Here is a 26,757-nt window from a genome sequence, read left to right on the forward strand (position 1 = left end):
TCATCCTTTCACGAAATTTTATATCTTGATGAAGATCTCCAGTTAATAACTATACAAAAGATTATTGTTCGAAATCAATGAAATATTTATGTGTAAATTATTGAATTACTTGCAAATCGAGATATTTTCATACAATTACTTATTACTCAGAAACCACGAACGAAGAAATCGGGGTCCCATAGTATCCCATGGTTTGTGGAGCTCTGATCACTCGGCAATAGCAATAGAAAAAAAAGTCTTGAAAAAGATTTTATATGTAATAAAGATGTGGGGGTTGTCATAGAAAGGCATTTGAACGGGGGGAGGGGATTGTTTTTCCCTAATCACCCCTTAAGGGGTCTCACTACTCTTTGGATTCATAACAAATTCCTACTGGATGTCAGTAGCTTAGTAGCATATCATTGATATTATTATTATTCGTATCATGTTGATGTGTTCATTAGCAGCAAGTTTGTCGAACACAACATTTTCTTTGCTGCTAGAAAGTAGAGCCCCCTGGAGAAAGAACGCGGAGGAGGCAAGCCTCGGTTCGTTTGTCTCTTAGAAAGCAGGGCTATTATGGTATGCAATATACAAGACAGAAACATAAATATATAACAAATTGTGTTATCCCAAAAGTGTTGGAAAGAAACAAAATTAATGAGGCTCTTTTCGGAATTAAAGTAGAATATGAAAAATTACAATTTTACTCCTGTTTTTACTGATTAACATAACTTTATAATAATTATCTGTAAAAACCGGAGAATTTTGCTGTCATGGTTGAACCTGTAAAAAACAGATTTTCATCGGGCCTCCAATCAAAAATATTTTTGGTTAATATTGTTGGCTCTCTCTATTATAATGAAAGAAATTTTACACGTAAAAATTCGGTGAAAATTCACCAAGATATCGGTGACTGAAATTCGTGTTTTAGCCATTTTTACCGAAATTCGTCCTTCCAAGCATAGGATAATAAATGTTAATTTGGATAATAGTGTTATCCCAAATATTTGTAACATTATGTCTATGTTTCCAAGTCCTGAAATTGTTTTAGCAATAAAAAAAAAAGCGGCAAAAATCAAGAATTTAAATTAACAGGTTCATTTCAGTTCAATTGTTACGGGTAAAACAATTTTCGGAGCAAAGCGGAAATTCTACTCTTTCTCATTTTCCTTGATTGGAGGGTGTATAAAATGTATTAATTTTTGAATTTTAATTTCTAGGGAGTCCCAATTATTACAGAACGATTCTTCTTTCTTTGATGATTATTTTTTGTGCACTGTATTAAAAATTTGTGTGAAATATTTTTATAATAATTAGTAATTTAATTTTATAATAATTAATAATTTTAATTTTATAATAATTAATAATTTAATTTTATAATAATTAATAATTTAATTTTATAATAATTAATAATTTAATTTTATAATAATCATTAATTTAATAATTTTTTTGTATACGTTTTTTTTCTTCTATAAAATATCTCAATTTTTGTATTTTTCCCAAATAATCATTTTTAGGGAGTCCGCAGTCCCAACACTGTATGAGGATGATTATTCCTCATAATATCATAGTGAGGATGATTATTCCCCTCACATTTTGCTTGAATTTCAAAATAATGAGCGCAAAATTTATATTGTTTTCAAATCAATACTCTATTTATAATATTAAAAACACAAATTACTGCATATGAACGAAAATCCATTCATCAGATATTTTTCATCAAAATATTTAAAAATATGAAATTAAGATTCATTCTCTGTGAAAACTCTATTATTTCCTTTATTGGTGTCAAGTTTTAATTTCTTTTCGCATACGGCAACCAAAAAATTAATTTATCAAACATTTATGATTTTTTTTTTTCACTCTCCTTTGAGGGCAATATAGTCTCATTTTTCTATTATAGAATAAATTCTAGAATATGGCTTGCCTCGAAGCGTTAATTGTTCACTCGAGAGTGGCAAAAGGTGTTTACGGTAGGATTTCGAGACATCATCCGGATACGACAGCCATGTCGAAACTGTGACATGGTTCAGTGGGAAGGAATAATCCTCACGTCGATTCCGGGCCATGTTCCAATTTACAGCTTTCCACCCAAAAACTCACTTTCTTATGTGTTATAGCCTCAAGGCACATTCGCCACTTAGAAAACTCAAGTAGATAGACTACCGATTGTTGCTTTTACTATTATTTCTTGAACTTGATTTACATTCGCATTTACTAGAGCATAATGTTCTCCCCGATATTAATGTGTCAGTAATTTTCAGATCAATATCACTTTTTTGAATAAATGACAATTAATTATCGAGTTTTTTTTGCGTAAATTTTTGTGAAACGGGAAATATTGTGAAACAATGGGATTTGTTTAAAATCACTCGTTGTGGTTTATTTATTATGTATGTTAAAATATTTTGATATTGATTTGTAACACAGACGAATAATTATTTTATCGACTGGAATAATTATTTTATCGACTGGAATAATTTTGGCGTTTGTTTAAATATTGGTAAATGGGGCATTTATTTCCAAGGGTTTATTTTTATTATTTACCATATTAGTATTCGGTATGGTTTTGAATACTGTTATAGAGTTTATATTTTAAGGTTGCCAGATTTCATAAATCAAATCTTTTCACACAAAAAATAAAGAAAGTAATGCTGAAACTAACATAAAGAACCATGTGCATTAGCGACTGATTGGGCATTTTGCCTGTTGTGGCGTTGTATTTGTATTTGTATAGTAATTTTATGAAATTAACTTGCCTCTGTCTTCAGGAGGTAGCAATAAGCCATCTGCAATAACTGATCTTTCATTTTTTTTCCAGTACTAAAATTATTTATTTTACTTACATTCTTCTATAGTAAAAAAAAAGAAATATATTAACAATAATAGTTGCCACATTCTAAAAATCGAATCTTTCGACAAAAAGAAAAAAAACAACTAAAACCAACTTTCATAATCGTGTGCTTTAGCCAGGATTACACTATTAAAGTTTGACAGAAGATTTTACAAAACTTGAAAAAAAAAAACAACCAATAATATTTATTAATACAAACCATTGGTTACGTTTTTCTAGTTTTATAAAAGAACTTTTATCAAACTTTTATAGTATAAATACGGCAGATGGCACCTCAACAATAATTAATCTTTCATTCTTCTTCCAGTGCTGAAAAACTATTCGATTTCTTATGTTTATATTCTTCTAAAATGGAAAGATATATTCATAATGCCCAACACTCCACTTAATGTGATCACATCGGGCATCAGGGTTTCTGATAATAATAACCGCTTAATAACTGTATCCGAAAAAAAAATCGAAGTAAGCGCTATGACCATACGCCCCGTGCTAAGAAAACGGGACAAAGTCATTTTCCTTTCCCATATAGCAATATAGCAAGTAAAAAAAATGTTAAATCATGCTTTTTTTTTTCAGTCGCTCTAAAACAAAACAAGGTCTTCCCCCTCTACAAGATAAAATAATTTTCTTTATTGAGAAATTGTGAGGAGTTTGAAGGAATCTGCCTAATGTGTATTGCGGATTGCTGTGCTTTTTATCATGTACGGTACGTCCCATAGATTCTGTTGTGAAGATTCACGTCACAAGATTCTCTTGTGAAAGCCTTCCTGCCGAGGAACTGTAAATGTGGTTAGTTGAAAGAAATTTACCAAGAATTATGGTAGAAAGGGACTTTTTTTTAACCTTACACACGCATTCACTACAGGAAAGCCATTGCAAAAGCAGAGCTACACGTACATGGATCATAGCGGCTATTACGGCCCGATTAGGCTATTGTGAACTGTCTACGAATTTGTTTTGATAAAAGAGCCTTCTGTTCTCCTGCACAAGTCTTGTAGATATCTTGTAGATAACGATAATTTATTTATCGAAAACGAGTCTGATTCAAGCTTAGCTTCGACATATGCAAAAAAGAAAAAAACGTTCGCTTTCGATGAAAAAAAATTTATAACATTAACCAAAGTCCTTTTTTTTTCTTTCAAACCAAGAACGACTCATATCCATCGCCATGGGCAATATACTACCTAACGAGTTGTGCTAGAAGCGTGTGTGTACTTAACAGTATGAGTGCATATCTACTGTTGTGTTTGGTTTTTCAGTGTTGCCATCTATATTTCAGAAGTGAAGTGTAGTGATTGAATATTTGTACCGTTGTAGGCCTGTTGCTCTCTGTGGCGAGACTTTTCAACTGAAGTCCTAATAACTATAAACTAATTTTTTCCATGTTATGATATTAAATGTGGCGTGAATGTCGCTCTCCACTTGTTAATACAAGATATACAGAAAACTGGATGTTGTGAAGATATTTATTATTTGAGATGTTAATTTTTTAAGGAAGGAAAAAACTAATCTCTGCCTCTACCGGGAGTCGAACCTGGGTTTCTCGATTGCCGGACGAGTGCTCTGACCACTAAGCTAATCTCGAAGGAAAATCTCTATCTCCTCTGTAGCTTAGTGGTCAGAGCACTCGTCCGGCAATCGAGGGACCCGGGTTCGACTCCCGGTAGAGGCGGAGATGAGTTTTTTCCTTCCTTAAAAAATTAACATCTCAATTAATAAATATCTTCACAACATCCAGTCTTCTGTATATCTTGTATTATGATATTAATCCGTTCTGTACTTAGCGAAAGTGATAACAATCCCGAATGATAACATTAACCATGGTTTCAATAATTGACATCTACTGTAATTGTATGGAAGGTTTCGATTTCTTCAAGCTTATAAACTATACAAATTTTGTTCTTGCTCAGTGGAAGTTAAAATACGGTACAGAGAAAAATTTTCCACACTGAAAAATTTCTTAAAATTACTGGACACACATTGACGTCTGTACAATAATAGGCAAATTAGGACAGAGTAGATTCCTTTAAAACAAAGGAATCTACTCAAGAGTAATAATAATGGCAATTTTTCCATAAATTATCAGTTATTATTATAGCAAAGTTTGATCAATAATTATTATAATACTGATTAAGGGATTTGAAAATCATATGTTACGGTAAATGTGCTAAATAACCGTTCATTATGTATACTTACCGATCGTCTTGGTAAGTTTGATAAATTTATCCCTTTTACCGGAGATTATGCATAGTACCCAAGCATCGTTGTTGAATTTGAAAAATATTTTAAGTTTATCGCATTCATCTGTGATTATGCATAATTCACTAGTCTAATTGGTTGTTGGTTCCCAAATGCGAGGCGTAAATGCGAGCCGATCAACCCGTTAAAAAGTCTCACCACAGAAAGCAACAGTCCAACACAACGGTGCAATTATTCAATCATTACGCTTCGCTCATAGTTAGAAAATTCGCTGGCAGATGACTGAACTACTCAGAAACAAACTTCACATTAAGTTCACAACATGTACACGCATATGCCGACATGTACCAATTCGTTAGAAATTCCGAAGGGGGATGTGCACGAGGTGCAAGTACGGTTAAGTAGTAATAGTAGTGATAGCAGAGTAAGTGGCAAATTTGATAAACTTGAAAGAAATTCCAAATAAGTTCAGTACATTTGATGATTATAGTCGGACCTCAATATAATTCTTGAAAATTTTACGATTGTACCCCGATATAATAATGATACAATGCATGTATGAATTATCATACATGCATTGTATGATAATTCATACATGCATTGTATGATAATTCATACATGCATTGTATCGTATATTATACAACGATTGTATATAGTACGATTTATCATGTTTACTAATGACAGGACGCTTGGATATTATGCATAACTACCGGTAAAAGTGACAAAATTTAGGGGAATTTGTCAAACTTACGAAAATATTCGGCAATTATATATAGTAACCGGTAATTATGTATAATAACCGGATTTATCACATTTACCACATAACACATGCAATTCGAATTCAGTTTAACGTCAATAATTGTACGCTTTGTATCAGGGATAAAGTCCATTAAAACAGATATAAAAATTTAAAACAGATATAACAGCCTACTTCTTGGCACAATATTTCTAATAGAAATATTGCTCTAGAAATCACAGGGAGGGGGGGGGAAAGCATTTTTTCCGTTTACTTGACCACTCTTATCGTTCTTGCACCTTTCTGTTTTGGTCTTCTAAAAGTTACCTATAGGAGAAAATTTCACCATTCACGACCTAGGATTCATTTTATGCTGTATAAATTGTGCAGCTGAGTAAAAATAATTTGAAAAAAAAAATGGTCATACAGCAAACCAGGTGTTAAAAAATTAAAACTAAAAAATATATTTCATTGGTTCCAGCACCATCTACATTTTTCCTGGAGATTCGGGAATATGTTCTCTATCGGGATAACGAGGAAAAATCTCAATACCTTAATTAACTCCATGAAACCATTACACATTATTTGCGCGATTTTTTTATTGCATTTCGCCGTATTCATACGGGAATTTCAGTACGTTTTTTCGTTCAGATTTTATATTTTAAAATTACATCTATATATAAAGGTTCGTGGAACTTTACTGTAATTAGCGCTACAAACCATCTAATTGCTGTAAATTCAAATATTAATGCACTCCCAGTATATTTAAATGCACCTCTCCATTTATAATCTAATACATGAATACGTATGAGAGTCCCACTTTTTTTAAGTACTTTCTTTTTTAAAGAGGTTTCAGTATTACTTAATAGGCAATTAAACCAATTGATGATAATTTATAACTCGGGTGTGGCCGTCCGTCGGTCGTCGGGGATAAGGAATCCTCTTACATTACTATTTTTGTAGTTTTATTGTCTCATCGGCGTTTATTTGGACAGAGAGACGTCTAGTGTCTGAAATTGACCGAAATAACTTGTCAAGGACTTCAAAATAAAAAGTATAGTTATTTTTACGTTCGTTCGGAGAAATTATGTAATTCAAGTGATTTTTTAGGATGCTTTGTGGGGAATAACTTGATAATTTTCAAGGTTTCTGAGGTAAACATTTTTGTCGCGTACGCTCGTTGCATGAAGAAATTGTAAAATTGAGTGTCCGTTTGTTCATCTTAGTCAGAACATCCAGCCTCTTCGGTTTTCTGGCTAAATTGTTGCGATAATGTGTTTGCATGCTGAATGAATTTCAATTTCAATTGAACTGTTGAAGTAAAGATTAAAAACATGAAATAGAAACGGTGAAAATAGACTTGAATTTATAATATTTATGTTATACAGGGTGTCCTAAAAATGCTATCACTGCCGGCCTTCATCTCATGAACCGTCCGTCGTATAGGTATGATTCCAGCTTAAAAAATGCTTAACAAGCGTTCAAAAATTACTCTGTACCAGTTTTTAGATTGAAAATACAGTGTGTAACAAAACAAAAAAAATCTAAATTTTTATACGTTCCCCCTGTGCTCTAACTTCCAGTTAGAAAATTGCTGACCTGTCTCTCCTTTTGCCACCAAAAACAATTCCCTGTTTCCAAGTGCAAAATTCACTGACATATTCGAATTCGAAAAACGGGAAAAATTTGGACAAGAAAAGCGTTAAATACGGATAAACCGTTTTACCCGCATTTAACGCTGTTCTTTCCCAAATTTCCCCGTTTTTCGAATTCTAATATCTCAGTGAATTTTACACTTAAAAACATGGTTTTTTTTTTTGCATCGGGAGGGCAGGGGCAACAGCTTTTTAATTGAATTCTCGAGCACAGGGTGTCCGTATAAAAAGTTAATTTTTGATTTTAATAACTACGCAGCCCCTTGCAATACGAATGGCATATCTGAGTGCTACACGTTATTTGAATACGTTTCCTAACTGTAAGTATGTCTCTAAGATCAATTTCCACCATTAAAATATGTATTACCATTAAAATATACCTATGCCCTCTGTATATATAGAGATGTAATTAAATGTGTACAAAAATTATGTGTTCATCCTGGCGTGACATTTAATCTTCATCTAAATCTCCATCAGCAAAATAAAGAGCTTCTTGAGGACCGAGAGGGTCATTTCCACTACTCTGCGCATACTTGAGGTCACGCAGGCGCTATTAGCGGCGCTTTCGTAGCTGGAACTAATTGAACGTTTACAGTTGTAGTCACACAAGGATGAAATGATATATATCAGTTATATATATACTAATTATATGCGTCACATATATTGGGCTGGACCGTCCTTGAATCACGTCAATTAATTCATTTTAGCGACAAGATCATCTAGTAATTACATTTCTACAGGAATGTAATCGGCGTACGATTTTGATTTTTATTTACGATCGCCATCGTGGATATCCGAGATTATGCCACTGCGATTCCAGATTTACAACTGCTAAAGTAGCAGATCTTTTCATTGTGGAAGCATGTTTTTGTGGCATAAATAGTAAAACGAAGACATTTCATCTAAACGAGGACGGACACCATGGCGGCTGGACGTCCAGTCTCCGCAACAACGTAAGCTGCGGTGGAGTGACTATGTAACTACGATTGGAATGTCATCATCCTAGGTTACCGTTGAACACAGGACGCTCCCAGCGACGAGAGACGATCGACGGGTGTTATATGCGAGATTTTTAGATTAATCATTGTTGTTGGGCCAGATTGCTCTAAATCTATATTTATATTTCGAAGTTCGTGATATTGTTATATTGATGATAGTTGAAGCTACTAGTTTTGCTGCCACTGCTTCAGCAGCTGCTCCATATCATTTTTTATTCAATAAAATTCCCGGATACATCCGGTCTGGGGTTGTGAGCGGTTCTGTCTATCTATCCGGATACATCCATCCTTCGGGAACACTTCGATATTTCTATGACAGATGTGAAGTGGGGTGTGTGTCCGATCCTTCAATATTCAGCTACATCACATCGTGATGCAATTTAGCATTCATTCTCGATTTTTTTTGAATTTACAGTATATTTCTTGAACTAACTACTGATCCAAGACAACTTTTTTTTAATTACTGTAGCATAAAATGCGTTTATATTGTTAAAAAACATTCAAGAATATAAAATTTCGGAAAAAAAATTAGAAAAACATATTTCTAGAAAGATATTTAAAAATACGTTGCTAGAAAATATTGCTAAATACACATTGATAGAAAAGAAAAATCTAAAAAAAAAAGATAGAAAAAAATTGAAAAAATATATTAAAATATACAAAAAATTTTAAGAGTAAACTTTGTTGAAAGAATTTAATACATTTTTAGAAAAAAATATTAAGAATGCGCAGTGTTTTTTTTGAAAAAATTTAAAAATACATTTTACATTGTTAAAAAAAATTAAGAACGTAGTGCACTGTTAATAAATGTTCCAGAATATATTTTCAGAAAAATATTTGAAAATACATTACTGAAAAAATGTTCGAAAATATATTGCTAGAAAAAAATATTTAAAAAAACGTTGCTAGAAAAATGTTGAAAAATACATTTCCAAGAAAATATTCGAAAATACATTGCTAGAAAACTTAGAAATACATTGTTAGAAAAAAATTGCGAATTTAGCAAACTGTTAAAAATGTTTAAGAATACATTACTAGAAAAACATTCAAAAATATATCATTAGGAGAATAGTCAAAAAATATATTGCTAGGAAAATATTTAAAAATACGCTACCAGAGAAGAACGTTATTACTAAAAATTTTAAATTTACATTGTCAAAAAATTCAAAAATGTTTTTTTTGAAAAATATTAGGAAACAAATCATCGGAAAGAATGTTCGAAAATATAATAATCTTTCACCAGACAAAATTCAAAACAAAAAGTTATTTTAAAAATTATCGCTATTAACGCTCGTAATTAAATATCAAATAAAAATCGTCCAAGTTATTTCTTTGATTTTCACACACACACAAAAAAATATTATTAACTTAGAAAATAATATTCAATTAAATTTCAATATTTTATTTAAAAATTTTTTTTTTACTTGCTGTGATTTCGCAATGCTCGTATGAGCTATCACCGAACGAACATTCTTGCAGCTAGGCAAAAAATAGGTTAAAAACGTTAATCACTTTCACTTCTTGCCAATCTCCTTCTCTTCCACTACCTCTTCGTCTAGTTATTTAAAACACAGGAACAAAATTTAGCACAAGCTAGTTTACTTTCTGTGTGTTAAGCCACACACAGAAAGAAAGATAATTTAAAACCACCTAATTCACAAGATTGTGTAATTTTTTATTCTTTTTTTGGTGGAGGCTTCGTTGAAATTTCAAAACTGCGAAACACACACAAACTTCTTTATTTTATTTATTTTCATTCGTTCGAAATAAAACGGGTCAAATGCTTTCATTCAAATTTTGTTGCATTGGCAATATCCTTTTATTTTCACTTTTGCTTAACTTTCAGTCAACTGTGTAGACGTGATAATGGCGAATTACATAACACGATATGACGGCGATTGCATAACATTCATACGAGGATGGTGAACGTAACGGAATCCAAAACCCTTCTAAGAGACTATTATTATTCTAATGAGCACCGTGGAAAAAAAAGTTTATTTCTATAGCGTTTTTGATTTACATTTTGATATTGTATTTCGTGTTTTTTCCCCTTTGAATAAGTAATCTGATAATGTTGTTTCGGAATTTTTTCGTATCATTTCGTGGGTTTTTACTGTTGGTACGTCTCTGATTAATGATAACATCATTGAATATGAGTTTTATTATTTTCCTTGTCTTCTTATGTCTTGTCCTTCTTGTCCTTAGAAGTTTGATATTTGCCAGTCCCCATGTCTGTTTCTTGTCCATAATTTGATCTTGGATCTCTTTTCCTTGAATCATCACTGGAATTATTCGACATCATAAATTAATTTGCCGTAGTTCCATTCCATTCCGAAATTTCATTTTGAGGGAATTTCATACCTCATGGTGAAAACTACGTTCTCGCGTAAAAATATTATTAAAAACAATAATTATATGTATATGTATATGTGTGTGTGTGTGTGTGTGTAAAATATATATATGTATATATAAATAATTTTTACACGCATATATATATAATCACTGATTTATTTCAAATTTTTTACACATATTTTCGATTATATATGCTATCCTATGCTAATATAAAATTTTACACATCTCTGATACTTAGTTTTTTGCAAATTTTCAAAAAAAAAATGCATTAAAAACAGCTTGCACGCAAGATAAAATAGCATAAAATAGCAATTACAACAATGTAATTGAATAAAACTTCATTAAAAATATAAAGGAAACTGTTCAGTTTTTTTATGAAATCAAGCAAAAGATTAGAATTTCATTCACTTAATCCGATTTTAAATTTTAAATTCAAAAAATTCAATTTTAAATATTTAATTTAAAAATTCAAAAAATGTAATTTTGAATTTTAAATTTAGAATTAAAAATTTTCATATTATATATAGTATGCCTCAAAAAATTATGAAACAACTCAAGTTCATTCACCTCAGCTAGAAATCAATAAATACAAAAAAATTAGTGGCTAAGTGCATTTAGTGTAGCCGCAAAAAATATTTAAAATGGTAACAGTAATCTACTCATCACTTCTTGCGCTTCTTGGCGAAAAAAAAACATCTTTTCACTTTCTTTTCCTTTCTTTTCTCCAGGTTTTCTAGAAACTAGTAATGTTTTTTTTATCTTTCTTTATCTGTGCTGTACTTGATCATGTGTTGTTTGAATGAGACGTCTGTCTAACACTCTATGATTGCGCGATTTCTAAATTCATTCTTGGCTTCTATTGGCATTCAAAACATTAGTACTTGCTTTTTTTTTTTCAGTGACCCATAATAATTATGCCGGATTTCTTTATATTTTTGTGCATATTTAAAATGAGTAGAGGCAGTGCTAGTTTTTTCAAAACTTTTTAAAGACATCACCTTGGGACTCTTTCCTTGTTAATGGAAGTTACCTCATAAGCAAATACAAAATTAATAATTAGTTATATAATTTCTTATTTACATCCGTTTGAATGGTTGAACGAAGCAAGTCAATAAATATGCAGATACTAGATAATCGAAAAGATAATTTTGGAAAGAATTTTCATTAAAATGGGCAGTACAGTGCAGTGATTGCAAAACTACCGTAATTAATTAACAAGGTAGCAAAACGGGCTCCCCGCACTCGGTTCCGAGAAAAATCACTGACTAATGTTTACTTTTCTTGTTTCTTTACGCACACAATATTCTTCCGTAAAATTTTCAGGAACTAATATTTCCTGAGTGGCGTACTGTATAATCTTATGCAATTCACGTTCATTTTTCCGCGTCGTCCTAGTTTATTTCCAAGTAGCAGCTTCATTTTAAAGGAAGATACGCCTTTCAGCTACTATAATTACTGTAGTAAAGTGAACGGTTGAATGGGAAAGAAAGTGTTCTCTCGCGTGAATGTCATTGGACTCGCAAAGGGTTAAGGTTATCGTTGTGAGAGAGAAAGCGATGTCCCAATTTTTTGCGCCTTCGCCCTTGCCCGAAGAGACGAACGGCGAATGTATGTATGTATTATGAGAAGAAAGTTATGGCTTGACCTTCGCTTTGTTTGCGCGTGAGAAATAACAAAGAAGAAACATTAGAAGAGCATAGGCTGAAGTTATCGGAACAGGAAGGCTGAGTAAAGCTGATTTTTATAAGAGTGCGTCTAAATAACAGAAATAACAGTGAAGGTCGGCTGGCTCTGGGTATTTATTTTTTAAAGATTTTCTTGAGTGAAAGCTGATGATGAAACTACTTATGCAGTGGTTGTAATGTGACGCCACAAACACGCCAACAAGTGCGAACATCAAATCTGTCACAGAATTTGAAAAAATTCATAGTACACAAACAAAACTTCACGAAGAGTGTCCGAAAGAAATAACTATTTTATGGTTTTATATAAAACTAAAATATGTAGAATGTTAGCAAAAATAGGAGAAATTCATCTGTGATGGAGGAGTCTCTGTGAAATGACAATGTGCGGAAATATGAAACTGAAAGTTTCTTTACCGCATCCGATCAAAAAACTGTTAATGAGTGAAATTTCCGTCCCTATTAATTGCATTGAAAATTTTATTCCTTTATCTTTGTATGAAAATTCTTGGAAATGTTTGTAATTGAAATTCTGGATTTTTTTTCGACATCTTTTACGTGTTATTAAATATTAAAGTAACTGATTGTATAAATAAGAAAAAAAAATTTTTCAAGAAAGAGATATCGACGGCTCTTTCTTCAGCCAAAATGTATCAAGGAAACATATATTATCTGGATATTATGCTGAGGTGAACTCGGAAAGAAAAGTCAAATGTTCTCCACCGAGACAGAGGACGAGTTCGACTCAGCATAATATCCAGAAATTATGTTTCCTTAACTTTTCCAAGATTTTCAAAAGACTAAATTTGGCAAAAACCACGGATTTCAATCGCCGTTATCTCAGTGAATTCTTATGTGAATATTGAAGGGTATTTTTAGGTATGCTCTAAAATAAATGTGCAAATTTTATTAACGGACATATTTTTGATTAAGACTACAAAAATTTCAATTTTTATATTTTCCCACCAATTATCACATTTTACGGAAATATCACAAACTAATCAATAAATTTGTTTTGTGATATAAAAAAAAAATCAGCCTTCTTTCTTCTTCTAATTTCATTTTATTTATTATTGTTTCCCTGGCTGATGAATTTTAGAATCAAAGGTACAATTTTTAATTCTTTCGAACACTTTACCTCTGTACAATATCATTTTAGAAACATAAGGCAAAATTATGATGTCGTTGTTTGCAGCTGAATGCTTTCACCAGCCCAGAAAGTCCGTTTCGCATCATATAGATTGCGCCATAAATATAGAAGCACGTGCATAAGGAGAAGAAGAATAGTGTATAAATAAAATTCTCTCTCTCTCAGCTTTATAGACTGTATTGTGCTGACTCAACCCATACTTAAGGGTTAATAAACATCTATATATATGGAACGAACACTCTGTATCTTGAAAGTACTGTCCGCGTCCGTACTGTAGTTTTATGAAATTAGTGAAATGCATTTAAAATAGCACGTACAGCGCACCAGTTTGAATGTATAAAATACGAAAGGTTCAAAACATTATATGCACAATAAAATCTGTTACAATTATGTAAGATATCATTAGGCGACTATTCTGTAATAAATTTTTAAAACGTACAGTTAGTTCTCAGTATATTGCATTCATTTATTAAGTACTCGCCTGTACTTAGAGGTCAGATAATATGAATAGGAGCGGGCTTTGGTATAAAAAGGATGTTTTTGATATTATGGGAGTGAAGCATTTATTACTCTCTGGCCTATCCGGCTTTTTTGTTATCCTGCCTGCCCTTCCACATAAGGCCGGATAGTCCAGAGTCTACTTTATATCTAATAATTTGTTTCTGTATCTACTTTTTTGTGTTTTCCTCTGCAATTGTTTTAGAAAAAATAATAAAATCCCGACTCGACCTTCTACGGCAGATAACACAGTGTACCGACATGTCGGGGTTCGGTTGGGTTTTCGAAGGTTGGAAATGAGAAAAAGAAACTTTAATCGTTATGTAAATTACAATATTTCATGGAGAACAGTAGAACTCGGAGAGTACGGTATGTGATTTTATGTGCAGGGTGTCCAGTAAGTCCTGATTCGGTCTTCATGTCATCGAAGTTCGTCGCTTAGGTATAGTTCCAGTTTAAAAAATGCTCAAAATGTGTTCATAAATCATCCTGTACCAGTTTTGAGAATGAAAATACAGTGTGCCACGAAAAAAAAAATTTTAATCTAAATTTTTATATGGACACCCACTTTTGAAAAAACCCAATTATATATAGAGGAAGTTGTTTTCTGTGTCTTCTGAGCCAACCTAAGAGAATCCTATGTTTTTAATTGCAATATTCGCTGCGATATTTGAATTCAAAACGAAGAACAGTTCGGAAAGAACATCAGATATAAGGGAAAGAAGCGTTGTCTGTGTTAGTTTATACTGTTTCTTTCCTAAGTTTTTATCGGAATTTTTAAATTCAAATATGTCAGCAATATTGCACCAATAAACGTGAACCTTTTTTTTTTGGCCTCAAGAAAGACAAGGCAACAACTTTCTATTTGGAGAATAAAGAAAAAGGGGGGCCATATAAAAATTTAGATTTTTTTTTTATTTCGTGACACACTGCATTTTTCACTCTCAAAACTATCAGAGTGATTTCTGAACACATTTCAAGCATTTTTTAAATTCAAACCATATATCTACGACTAACGGTGGATGAGATAATGGTTGAATTAGGGCTTCTAGGACATCCTGTATATCCAAGCTGTCTTTTTTGTCTTCTGTTGGAGGCTTTTGTTTAGCGGGATTTTTTTCCTGATTGTGCTTATGACGCGCGATTTACGCTTCTGCTTAAGTTCCAGCTTTCATCTAATTGAAATTATAGTCAAAAATAGATGTCCGTATCGTGCAAGTATGCTATAGTACCCTGTTACTACATATACATCACGAGGCAGTATAGAAATCCAGTATATAATACAGCGTATATACCACGGAGCTTTAAGAAACTTCAAACATGGCCTCAACTGTGAGACTATCGTTGGCGTGAACAGCTCGGTACCTAAGTGTCTCAGCATCATTTTTAGTTGTCTTCTAGCATTTATTCAGCAAAATGTATTTTTTGAATTCTCACAATTTGGAGAAAATCAAAAAATTCCCTCAACAAATTACGGTTCAGTAAAAAAAAAAAAAAAGAAGCAGAAATTTTTCTTCTCTTGGATATCGATATTTAAAGTCACCATGTCTATATCGAGCTATTGAGAATGTTTCTCCATTGACATACATGTATTCAGCGAATTTTCTTCCGAAAAAGAGCAGAGCAAATTAGTAACTCGTTACCACAGAATTCATTATGTTGTTTTCCCGGTTTTGTCAAATAGGAAAATGATTAAAACAGGAAACGAATGGCATAATTATTGGGTATGACACGGCGTCCGTTAAGTGGAACGAATGAATTTCACGTGATGACAACACAGCCAGAATTAATAGCTCAATCCACCGCTGTTGTAAACCTCGTCGTAATCCACGGCTACTCATTTGGAAAATGCTTTCATAGACACGATCCAGACAACAACTGGGTCACAATATCCATCATCGTTATCGTCACCACACGTGGAAATATAAAGCTTGTGTATTTAATGTCGATGCCAGTTTGATCGGCTGTGGAAGGAACGGAAAACCCATTCCAGGGTTACGCTGGATCTTTGGCCAGCGACAGACGTAAAAAAATTACTTAAACCCATTGACCATTAAAATTAGAGCAAAAGAAAAACATTGTTTTTGAAGATGAGATGAGGTCGGGGTCATGGTCTACGATGCTGCTGCTGCTTATAATCTTCTTAATCTTCCGTTAATCTGATTTTGATCGCCGCCGTGGGTTTGCTTCACTGATTTTTCATTTATTTATTATTATTTTTCTAGTGAAAAGTTTTATCTTCAGAGAAAGGAACTTTATATTTATTTTTCTTTGAAATATTAAAGTGTTTGAGTCTGCAGAAATTTACAAGATTATTCAAAAGATTGTAAAGACGACATTTTGCTGTTACTGTAACACCGTCTGCGTCTCGCAGTGTTACATTACACACTATATGATCGAGTGTCCAAACAACTGAGTTTTTTGTCGTTTATGAGTGGATTTACTTTCACTGCAATCACAACCACCTTTCTATCAGGAACGGTGGCCAAAAAAAAGGGAATGGAATGCTCGGTTTCATTCTCTAAAAGTTCCCTCCAAGTCATTCTTCCGCTTTTCCGAGGCTTAGTTGGCCCTGGAGTGGAGTATGCCGTAAGGCAGCGGTTCTCAACCTTTTTTGATTCACGGAACCCTTTTAAATAGAAAAATTCTATGGTGGAGCCTTGGAGGACAATTTTTTAATTATTCGTCAAAGTTACTGATTTATTTTTACTATTTAAAAATATTTGTAATTATTTTTTTTTAATTTTACTGTTTTTTTTATTTTTCTCGAGCGGCCGCGGAGCCCCTGGAGATTGCACAAGGAGACTCAAAGGCTCCGCGGGTCACCGGTTGAGAACCACTGCCGTAAGGTATTGGAGACCATACCTACATAGACTTGGTTGAGGGGGTAAAGATAAAAGTTACGCGTGTTCTTTTTAGCATACAAGGATTGAGCTTTGAAGAAAGACTTGATCTCTTTAATATGTTTACATTGGAAGAACGCCAGTGCCGGGGGATATGTGATCGAAGTATTTAAAATTTTTAACGGGATGGATAGGATCGACCATGCTTTATTAATACACCGTCAATCAACTGCTTCGATAAGGGAACACCAGTACCGTTTAGTAAGGGACAACTCCAGGTTATGATGCCGCAGGGAATTTTCCTCTCACAGAAGAGAAATAGCTACAAACCACATTTCAGGCACAATGCCGTTGTTGTAAATAGCACCTCCATGCATTCCCTAAACTAGCACAAGCAAATCCAATACCAGACAAGTAATGTAGCGTGATCTACCATTCCATAGAACTCGTCGCCATTGTGCATGGCTCTATTGATGCCGAGTTCTACACCACTGTTTGCGATAGCAGTTTAAGCTGACTTGATATGCGGCTGATCGGCTACTGATTCGAAGCTCCAGACGAATTGCCATCGTGTCTAGCATTTCCCTCGGAGACATCTTGCAATTTATTCTGGGCATTTTAGTAGATCCCTCGCAGTTTTTCCTTGAAAACCCACACTTTAGCGATCTTCTACCTCTATCAGTCAGAGGCTCTTCTTTTATATTGCGTAATAGTAGGGTTTAGTGTTTCAATAGCTAGGGCTTGAGGCTATTGGTCCGCTTATTTGGAGAATGTCTTCGCTTTTTTTGGCTTTGAGTAGTCTGCTTCAGGTTAAGTGCTGGGTCAGCAATGGTCTAAGGGTGGTCTAGCATTTTCAATAAGAATAGAAACTTTTCTTAGGTTTTCAGCGGTCTTAAATGTCAAAGGAAAGGACCGACGAGGTCGTGTGTGGTTGCCTACTTGGTGTAATTGACGGCCGAACAAGTCACATGTAACAAAAATTATAAAATTCCCCAGCTATATTTTTCCAGAAAGATATCATTCAATAACAATAACCTCTTTCAAAGTCATCCAGAACATTTCCAACCACTTTACGTAGACTGCTGAAAGGCAGCTGTGCCGTTGAATTCATTGGATGTCATGGAATAAATATTTCACCTTCGCTAAGAAATTTCAAAATTAATATTCAAGTCCTATTATGAATTAATCTGTTGAATTGCATGGATTCCCTTCTTAATAAGCCGTCGAACATTAAGAAACTTCGAAACCGCATCCAAATTAGCTTCTGTTTTCCCTTTTCAATACATAATTCTTATCTCTGTCTATTCCGATGAGCAAACATTAAATATGTAATTAATGTAATGAATAACATATGATTCCCGTTACGTTAGTGATCTTAGAAACAAAACAAAATGAAGAAATTACTGTCTAATTCAGATAGAATTGCGCGACAAGTCTCTCTCAGCGGCGTAACCCACTTTTGTTTTCTTTACCATGTCCTTTTTGTAATTTTCTTCTTATAACGAGAGCAAGGACACTCACATAAAACTTCTCATAGGAAAAAGACTAGTCGAGATTAGCGGCGAAGAGCAGCTGTCAAATATAGCACATAGATGTCATATTGCCGATAGTACATCCTTCAAAGTGTAAGAGTTATAACCTGGCTAAAAAGAACGGTCATGGTGCAACTGCATGTATGTCCCTCTTTATCCAAATATAGCCAAGGTGAAATCTCGGGTTTATTGCTTAATATGGCGGCTTTTTTCTTTCTTTCTCTCACACCGGCTTCTCCCAGTTTTCTCTATTTTATTTTTTCTGATGCCGCAACTACTTCATGGCAATTAAATTTCGTTGCCATTTTACGGAATTGTAGTAACTGTTGCCAAATAAACAATCTAATGATAAATAATATATTTCCGAGCAAACACGTGAATCAAACTGGAAACGTAAAAGAAATAACAAAAAAAAGTTGCGGTTATTATAAGACGAGAGAGTGAATTTGTGTTTTCACGTGTCCTAAAAATAAATGGTTGGTGGTCTTGACCAGTATCTCATATGGAAAGAAAAAAAAACCTAATTTGTCCTGATTTTTGTCTTTTAAAGACATTAGTTCATGCTAAATAGACCGGGAAGATGCTAATTTCGCAAAAAAGAAGTGAAAAAGTGGAAAATTTTCTAATTACCATGAGTGATTTATATCTAGAGAAATCATTGGAGCAAAAATCTTACATTATTTTTTAATGGTTTCTAGTTCTTATTATTCCTCTTTTTTTTTTAATTTTCGTATGGAATCCTGTTCGTTTCAGGTAAAAAAATAACAAAAACCACTGATTAGTTTTGCATCAGGTCAATGCTGTATTATGTATAACGCAACGATAATTGACAGTTAGGTTGTCACACAGCGCAACCTAAAGTAAGTTTTTTTTTTATTCGGCATCAACTAGAAACAAAAATAAACTACAAGTGTGTCGATTTGATGTAATACTCATGATTCATGTCTTGGGTGATCACCCGTCCCATATTAATGGGACTTTCGGGAGTTCACTTTGATAAAAAAAAAACGTCTCTTTTCTTCAACGAAGCTGACTTGTATCCATTGCTTTTTCTCTAAAATCACGGATACAGATACTGTGCATAATTTTATAATTATGAATTCAAATATTCAGCACATTATTGTTACGTTTGACTTTTTTTTTCTTGTACTTTTATGAAACGATTTATTTTAATAAATAACGTGGGGTGCTTAAAACTAGATATACAATAAATAAAGGGGTTAAACGAAGTTCACACCAGTATTTGGTGTGGGTGGATTGGCAATTCTTTTCAAAATGGTAATCTTTTGGTAACCTTTTTGGTAATCTTTTGATAATCTTTTTGGTAATATTTTGGCAACGTTTCGGGCAATCTTTGGGTAACCTTTTTGATAATATTTTGCAACCGTTATATAAAGACTTTTTTGCTTTGTCTGGTATAGTGGCAGCACCAGCAAGAACACAAAACAAATACAATTCTGACAACATAAATACGTTAGGGTCACACATACACTCAGAAAAAACATTCCGGCATGTACCAATTCGTTAGAAATTCCGCAGAGGAATGTGCAGCTGTCTTGTAGCATCTCGTTTTTTCCATCACAACGCCCCGTTTTAGTCTTGATGAAATATGGTCCCCTAGTTTATATATCCATCGCACGTTGGCAATATCAAGAGGAAAAAAAACTAAAAACCGACTTGTTACTAAATTTAATACCGCCTTTCATTTTTTTTAAAAACCTAAAAAATAAAATCCGTACGCACAGAGAGATACAAAACATTGCGCTCGTTATTTTGTGCTTATTAGGTGATCTGGACGCGTCATTGTATCGATAATTTTTGTATTGGGAATATTAATAGGGATTAATATGAGGATGGAATTATTGCACAGAGAGTTCTTAAGACAAAAATAATGGATAGAAAGAGAAAATAAATGCCATATTTAACCTGATTATTTGATATTTTATGAAGTCACTGGAGGAAAACAAAACCTTCATCTTCTATAGACAGACATTGTGTTGCAGAATCTCGGTATTGCATCACTTACTCTCCAATAGGAAAGATTCGAAGGGTGTTTCTCATATCGTGAAGGTGAATCCCATAAAATATGAATCATTTTATTTATGGTTCGTTTTTTTTAAATGAATAAGGGGATGATAAAAATCAGAATTAATGCTTCTCCGGTCGGAATCAATTAATAATTTCAAGGATGAGTGGAATTAATTATCAACATTGTTATTAGTTATTCGGAGAAGAGAATTTTATTGATGTCGATAAAACTACAGTAAAAACAAGTTCTATGAATTGTTTCATGTCTGTCGTTGAAAAAAATACCTTTTTCCTTCATCCGTTTATTTTAATTTTGCCGCGTATGCGCCGGTTTAGAGCTTAATTCCAACGGCTAGACGATTGCATTAAAAATCGCAACTGGAATTGAAACCTAGACGTGATTGCACACAAACATGAGGTAAACGTACGACTGTCATATCTGTCTATTTTTTTTTTTTTTCAGGAGGGAACTAATGCAAAAGCTGCGAAATTTAACACACGAAGCTATCAGGTTGTAAATGAAAATATTCGTAAAAAAACGACGGTTTTTTTTGTTTTTGTTTTAATGTAAATGAAATGAGATAAATTCTGCGGGACTGTGATGGTAATAAAAACACCAGATACAACAATTATTGAAAGTGTTCTGGTGCAAACCAATCAGAGCCACCCTTAGAGGTGTGCGACAGGTGCGGTCCCACCGGGCCCCGCACTTTGTGAGGCTCTGCACACGTGTTAAATTATTGGAAGCTCTCACCAATTCTTAAATTAATTACTACAATTTTCTTCCATTAATTCTGAGTTTTCATCATTTATGGATTTTTTTAATACCGTTAATTCTGAATTCTGGAATATCTTTCATCAATTCTAAAATTATTTCTTTCATCGCATCTGGAATTTTTTTTTCATTGGTTCTGAACTTTCATCAATTTCAGAATATTTTTCTTCCGTTAATTCTGAAATTTCATCAGTTCTGTAATAATTTTTTCATTAGTTCTAAATTTTCGTCCACTCTGGAAATATTTCTTTCATTAATTCTAGATTTTCATTGGCATTGGAATAATTTCTTTCAATTATTTTTAATTCATCAATTCCAAACTTATGCATATCTATGCATTTTTCTATGTCTATCTCAGCATTCCTGTATGTTCTGAAATAGTAGAGATGCCGATTCTCCTCCCCGTACAAAATATATAAAATCGTGGTAAAAAGGGGTTCTGAATATTTTCGGTGCCCCGAAATTGTTGATTGCCCAGCTATTATTTTCGCACCAGGTCTCGCTTCTGGTAAGGGAGACTTTAAAACGAATTTCGTGAGTTTGCGGCATGATGGCTATATCTACAGATGGGGTGTCCAACTCCCCGGTCTTCAGTTCAAATGTGGCCCACTAAGGGGTTACATCCGGCCCGCGAAAGCTGTTCCGGTAAAAAAAATTATCAGTAGTAAAAGGCTTTTTTTGGTGTTTGGTGAAGTAGTAGTAGGAGCACAGGCTGACCCATACTTTCTTCAAATTAGAACATAGGAAATCGGGATCCATATAGTCCATTGCTAATTAAGTTTCTAATTATAGCCAAAAAAGTTGGAAAAGGTGAGAAAAACTGCCAACTGTGATTAAAATTGGTGAAAAATCGCCAATGGCGGGAAATATCTGCCAATGCCAATATGCCAAATAATGCCAATAAGTATCTCGAAAATGGTTCATATGAAAGTTACTCGTAAATAACTTCCTCTTGAATACTCGTACTTCATCAATAATTTAACGTTATCCGAAGTTTCTCAAATCAAATACCTCGGTGTCATAATCTCAGCCGACCTATGTTGGAACAAACATGTTGACTACGTATACCAGAAGTGCCTCCACCGCAACCTTAATCACTCCACTCGGGATATCAGAGACTACTCTGTTACCAAACCTATATCTCCCCCGTTCTTTCCTACGCCGCTGAAATCTGGGACCCCTACACCTCCAGTAATATATAGACAAACTCGAATCAATCCAAAATAAATCCACCCGATTTGCTCACGTCTGCTGGTCATCTTGCGTTTCCGTGTCCGAACTTAAAAACGAACTTCATCTCCTCCCTCTCTCTACTCTTCGTCTCATTTCTCGATGGACATTGTTATATATAATTTCCCATGGTCAATTCAACGTAGATACTTCTGGTCTGGTGTCTTGGGCAAACCATCCTACATCTCTCGAAGACTCGACTATTCCCTTAAATTAAAACCTATTTTTGCTTCCACTGAGACTGCTTTAAATACAGCTTCTTTCCTCATACTATTGGTGAATGGAACAAACTCCCAAGCTCTATTGTCGAATCCTCCACTATCACTAGTTTTTTGTCTAATATCAAACAATATCTTTGTCATTTTCAATCGCATCCTCTTGTATCATGAAACCACTTCATCCAAAGCCAACAAAATATTGTATAAATAAATTTGCCGCTGTGGTGGTCGAGTGGTTATAGTGACGGACTCGCGATACGAGGATCCGGGTTCGAACCCCACAGTGGTGGTCGGCTGAAGTTGGTTTTCTGTGGTTCCCAACTTCAAGGCGCAAATGCGAGCCGATCTCCCCGTTAAAAAGTCTCGCCACAGAGAGCAACAGTCCTACAACGATAAATCATTCAATCATAACACTTCACTCATAGTTCGAAAAAAACTGGTGGCAGATGGCAGCACTACACATAACAAGCATTACAGAGAAACAAAAAACTTCACGTCAGGTTTCACTACACGTACACGCACATTCCCGCATGTACCGATTCGTTGGGGGTTCTACGGGGGGGGGTGCATGTGTGGTGTAGCAGTATTAGGTAGGGCTCGGGGATCCATGATGTTCTTAAGTCAGCCACCTCGTTGGGCGGTTTGCCTGTTGTGGCGTTGTATTTGTATATGAAATAAAATAAATAACTGAATTTCATTTAGAATGTAATTCATCCAAAAAAAAACATGTTTGAAAAATGTGTGAAATGATTATTTTTTCTGACTATAATTAATCACGGTAATCAGTGTCGTAATTGCGGAGGTATAAGTTTTAATCTTAATCCCTGATTTCGGTAAAAAATGTAAATTCAATTAAAATTCGTTGAAAATCAGGAAAAACGGGACAGTTTTTGTAGAAAAGTCGGGAAGGGGGAGGGGGCAAAATGACAGAAATGGCTCGTAAAATACGGGTCATATGGTCATCTTGTATATACTAGTCTCTGGCCAGCAGCGGAAGAAATACCATAAAGGTTGTGCAATGAACCTCTTACCTACGGAAAGTCTGTGCTTCGATATACTTTTCGAATACAATTAAATGATATAAATTAATTGAAGATTTTATGAAAAGACCACTTGGTATTGGGTATAGACATTATTTGTCATATTACTGTAATACTTTCCATTGTACCGGGATTGCACTATAAACTGTAACTAATAGGCTTATTGGTTGTTTATTTCAAGCCTTGTAAAAAATCTTTTATCAAACTTTTATTTATTTATTTATTTACACATCTCAACAGACTGAGCCCAATTACAGAGATGGGAAACACACGGACATAAGAATACGAAAAATACAAGTAACGAAAATTAATATATAGAAAAACAAATAATAATAATAATAATTCAAATTTACACGTTAAAAATAAAAAAAATCGTCAACAAACAAAATACAAAAATATATATGCGCAACGGAAGCACACATTGAGAATTCAATATGAGGAAGGCAAAACGTCCAAAATAAAGAATAGAAAACCGAAAATAGATGAGAAAACAAGAAAATATATACAAAATCATACAGCATCTAGTAGAACATGGAATCCTTGTGAATAATATCTGGGAATTCACCCGTATTAAAATTTTTGAATGTTCGCAAAATTGGAGAAGCATTTAAAATGTTCGGGCGTGTACGAGGTAAATAAAAAACATTTCGGGAACTATGAACCCGTCGCTCGCGAGATGGCACGGAGATATTAATTAGGCTCGTCAGATAATATTCATCGGTTCTGCCGTGAAGAACTTTATGAAGGAATGACAGATCTCGCTTTGTACGTCTGCTATCGAGAGATGTCATCTTGAAAAAAGGGAGAAGATCCGAAGTAGGCGCATCTGGGACGTACACACCAAAAGTCTTCAGGTTCTTTATAGTGTAATCCCAGCCTTACTGATACAAAAAAATTGATAGTACTGTATGGGATTTTATCTCTAGCATGGCTAATGTCTCGAGCTCTGGGCTGTAAATGAAAGTGGAGCCTCTCAAACTATTGAAGGCATTAATTCGGAGATAACCAACATAATTTATAATTATGTTGCCTTCAACATTAATGAAGTAGTTTGAACTCTGTTCGTTTTCCCGTAGCGAGAAAATTTTTGTATGGAAGGAGAATATTGCGCATGAAAAAAATAAATATATATTTATTTATTTATTTCATGCGCAATATTCTCCTTCCATATATATATAAATGTATGTATATTGTATTGTATATTGTTGCCCTTGGAATACAGAAACATCGCGTTGGGATCTTTGCTGCCACCGATTGAATGAGAATAAAACTATCTGATATTATGTATAAATCTAAAAATATGTAAAATTAGTGTTGGTTTTAAACTAATGTGCAGCATGAAAATGAATAACATGTGATATGAATCTATAATTTTTTAGTTTCTATGCTGCATACCTGTGCAAATTTTATGCACCAAAATACCGGTTACTATGTTTTTAATTATGTCACTGAATTATTTTTTTGTAATTAAAATCACAAAAGCCTAGTAACCGGTATTTTGGGACGTAAAATTTACATCAGTATGCGGAATTGAAAAAACACGTTTCAAGCCACAAGTTATTCACTTTTATTCTGCACATGGGGGTCAAACCAACGACCATTTTATTTTGAGGATTATAACAGATAGTTTTGATTGTATTCAATAGGTGACAGCAGCTTAAAGCGGTTTCTGGTATTTACTAAAGCAAAGTATAAAAACATGAAATATACGTCAGAAGGTTAGGAAATTATCTTACTAATATTTTCTTCACCGGTTCTGTGAAGAAAATTCGCTGAAATTTTCACTTAATTTCAGCGTTCTACAATGGGAAAAAGTTGAAGAACATTGAACTATATATATTTAAATATACTATATGAGGTTCTCGTTTTTTGTGCCATTGGGTTATTTCATCCTTACAATTTGACAACTATAATTCCCTCTGAAATTTTTTTCAAGATGGGTATTAAGTTACGTGCCCGACCAGGCATGTGAATTTTGGAGATTTGTCCAGCCCTGGTGCAGATTTTGCGCCCGAGTGATGCAGTGGTAAGGTGCTCGTCTTCCACCATGAAGGTTACCGTCAAAGTACGCTGGCTCGAATCCGGGAGGAGGAACATCGAAAACAAGTTGTTCACCTACCGAGCGTAGGACGACCACCGTAGCTGTCACCTTCATTTCCCACCCAACCCCACTGGTTGGAAATCGCTTTAAGGCAATATGACCTCCTCCTAACCAGATCATGGCCCACCTCTCTGTCTCAATGAAGAGATTTTAGCAGGTGGTCGAAGAAGACCTGGGCCATGCTGGACCTGGCGAGGTCCTGGAAGAAGACCTGGGCGAGATTTTTAACGGGGAGATCGGCTCTCGCATTCGAGTCTCGAAGTTGGGAACCATAGAAAACCAATTTCAGCCGAGTACCACAGTGGTGACGGTGGGGTTTGAACCCGGAGTCCGTCACTATGACTACTCGACCACTCCAGCGGCTATGGTGATATGACCACATTGCTGGGCGGTAAAGTAGTAGCCCTGTTTCACAGCGTCAGGGTGGCTGAGCCGTCCAAGGTGCTGTGTTCAGGTAGCAGTCCGGTTCTCCTTGCGTGAGTTCGAAAATCCCACTTTGACAAAAATACACCCTTTTACACCGTCCGGATGGTGCACTGGTAAGATGCTCGTCTTCCATCATGAAAGTTGCCGTCAGATCTGCGAGTTCGGCCCGGAGGAAGAACGTAGATAACAATTTCTTTGTCCGCGGAGCTGAGGCGACAACCGATAGACGGCGCCTTCATTTCCGACCTCACTCGATCGGTAGTTACATTGCCATACAGCAATTGCGGTATTAACCAATTGCTATATGACCAGAGTTGGTGGGCACTATAAAGTAGCAGTGGCCCTGTTTCATCCTCTTCTTTGTACAATTTGGTCACAAGGGTTGGCAACCATATGTAATATTCGGTCACTTTTTTTATATCTGACAATTAGGATGTTTTTTCTTGCATACTGTATTC

At 34.3% G+C, this 26,757-nt stretch overlaps 1 protein-coding gene across 1 annotated transcript in view; it reads left to right on the top strand.

Moving 5' to 3' along the window:
* Positions 1 to 26,757, top strand: part of LOC149075613 (monocarboxylate transporter 12-like) — a 48,478-nt gene that overhangs the window by 7,860 nt on the left and 13,861 nt on the right. The gene's annotated exons all lie outside the window — the stretch shown is intronic.

This window comes from Pholcus phalangioides, unplaced genomic scaffold (assembly GCF_987345545.1).
Source record: "Pholcus phalangioides strain wild (caught in Gottingen) unplaced genomic scaffold, Ppha-v1.0 ptg000015l_1, whole genome shotgun sequence".
NCBI classification, from domain to species: domain Eukaryota; kingdom Metazoa; phylum Arthropoda; class Arachnida; order Araneae; family Pholcidae; genus Pholcus; species Pholcus phalangioides.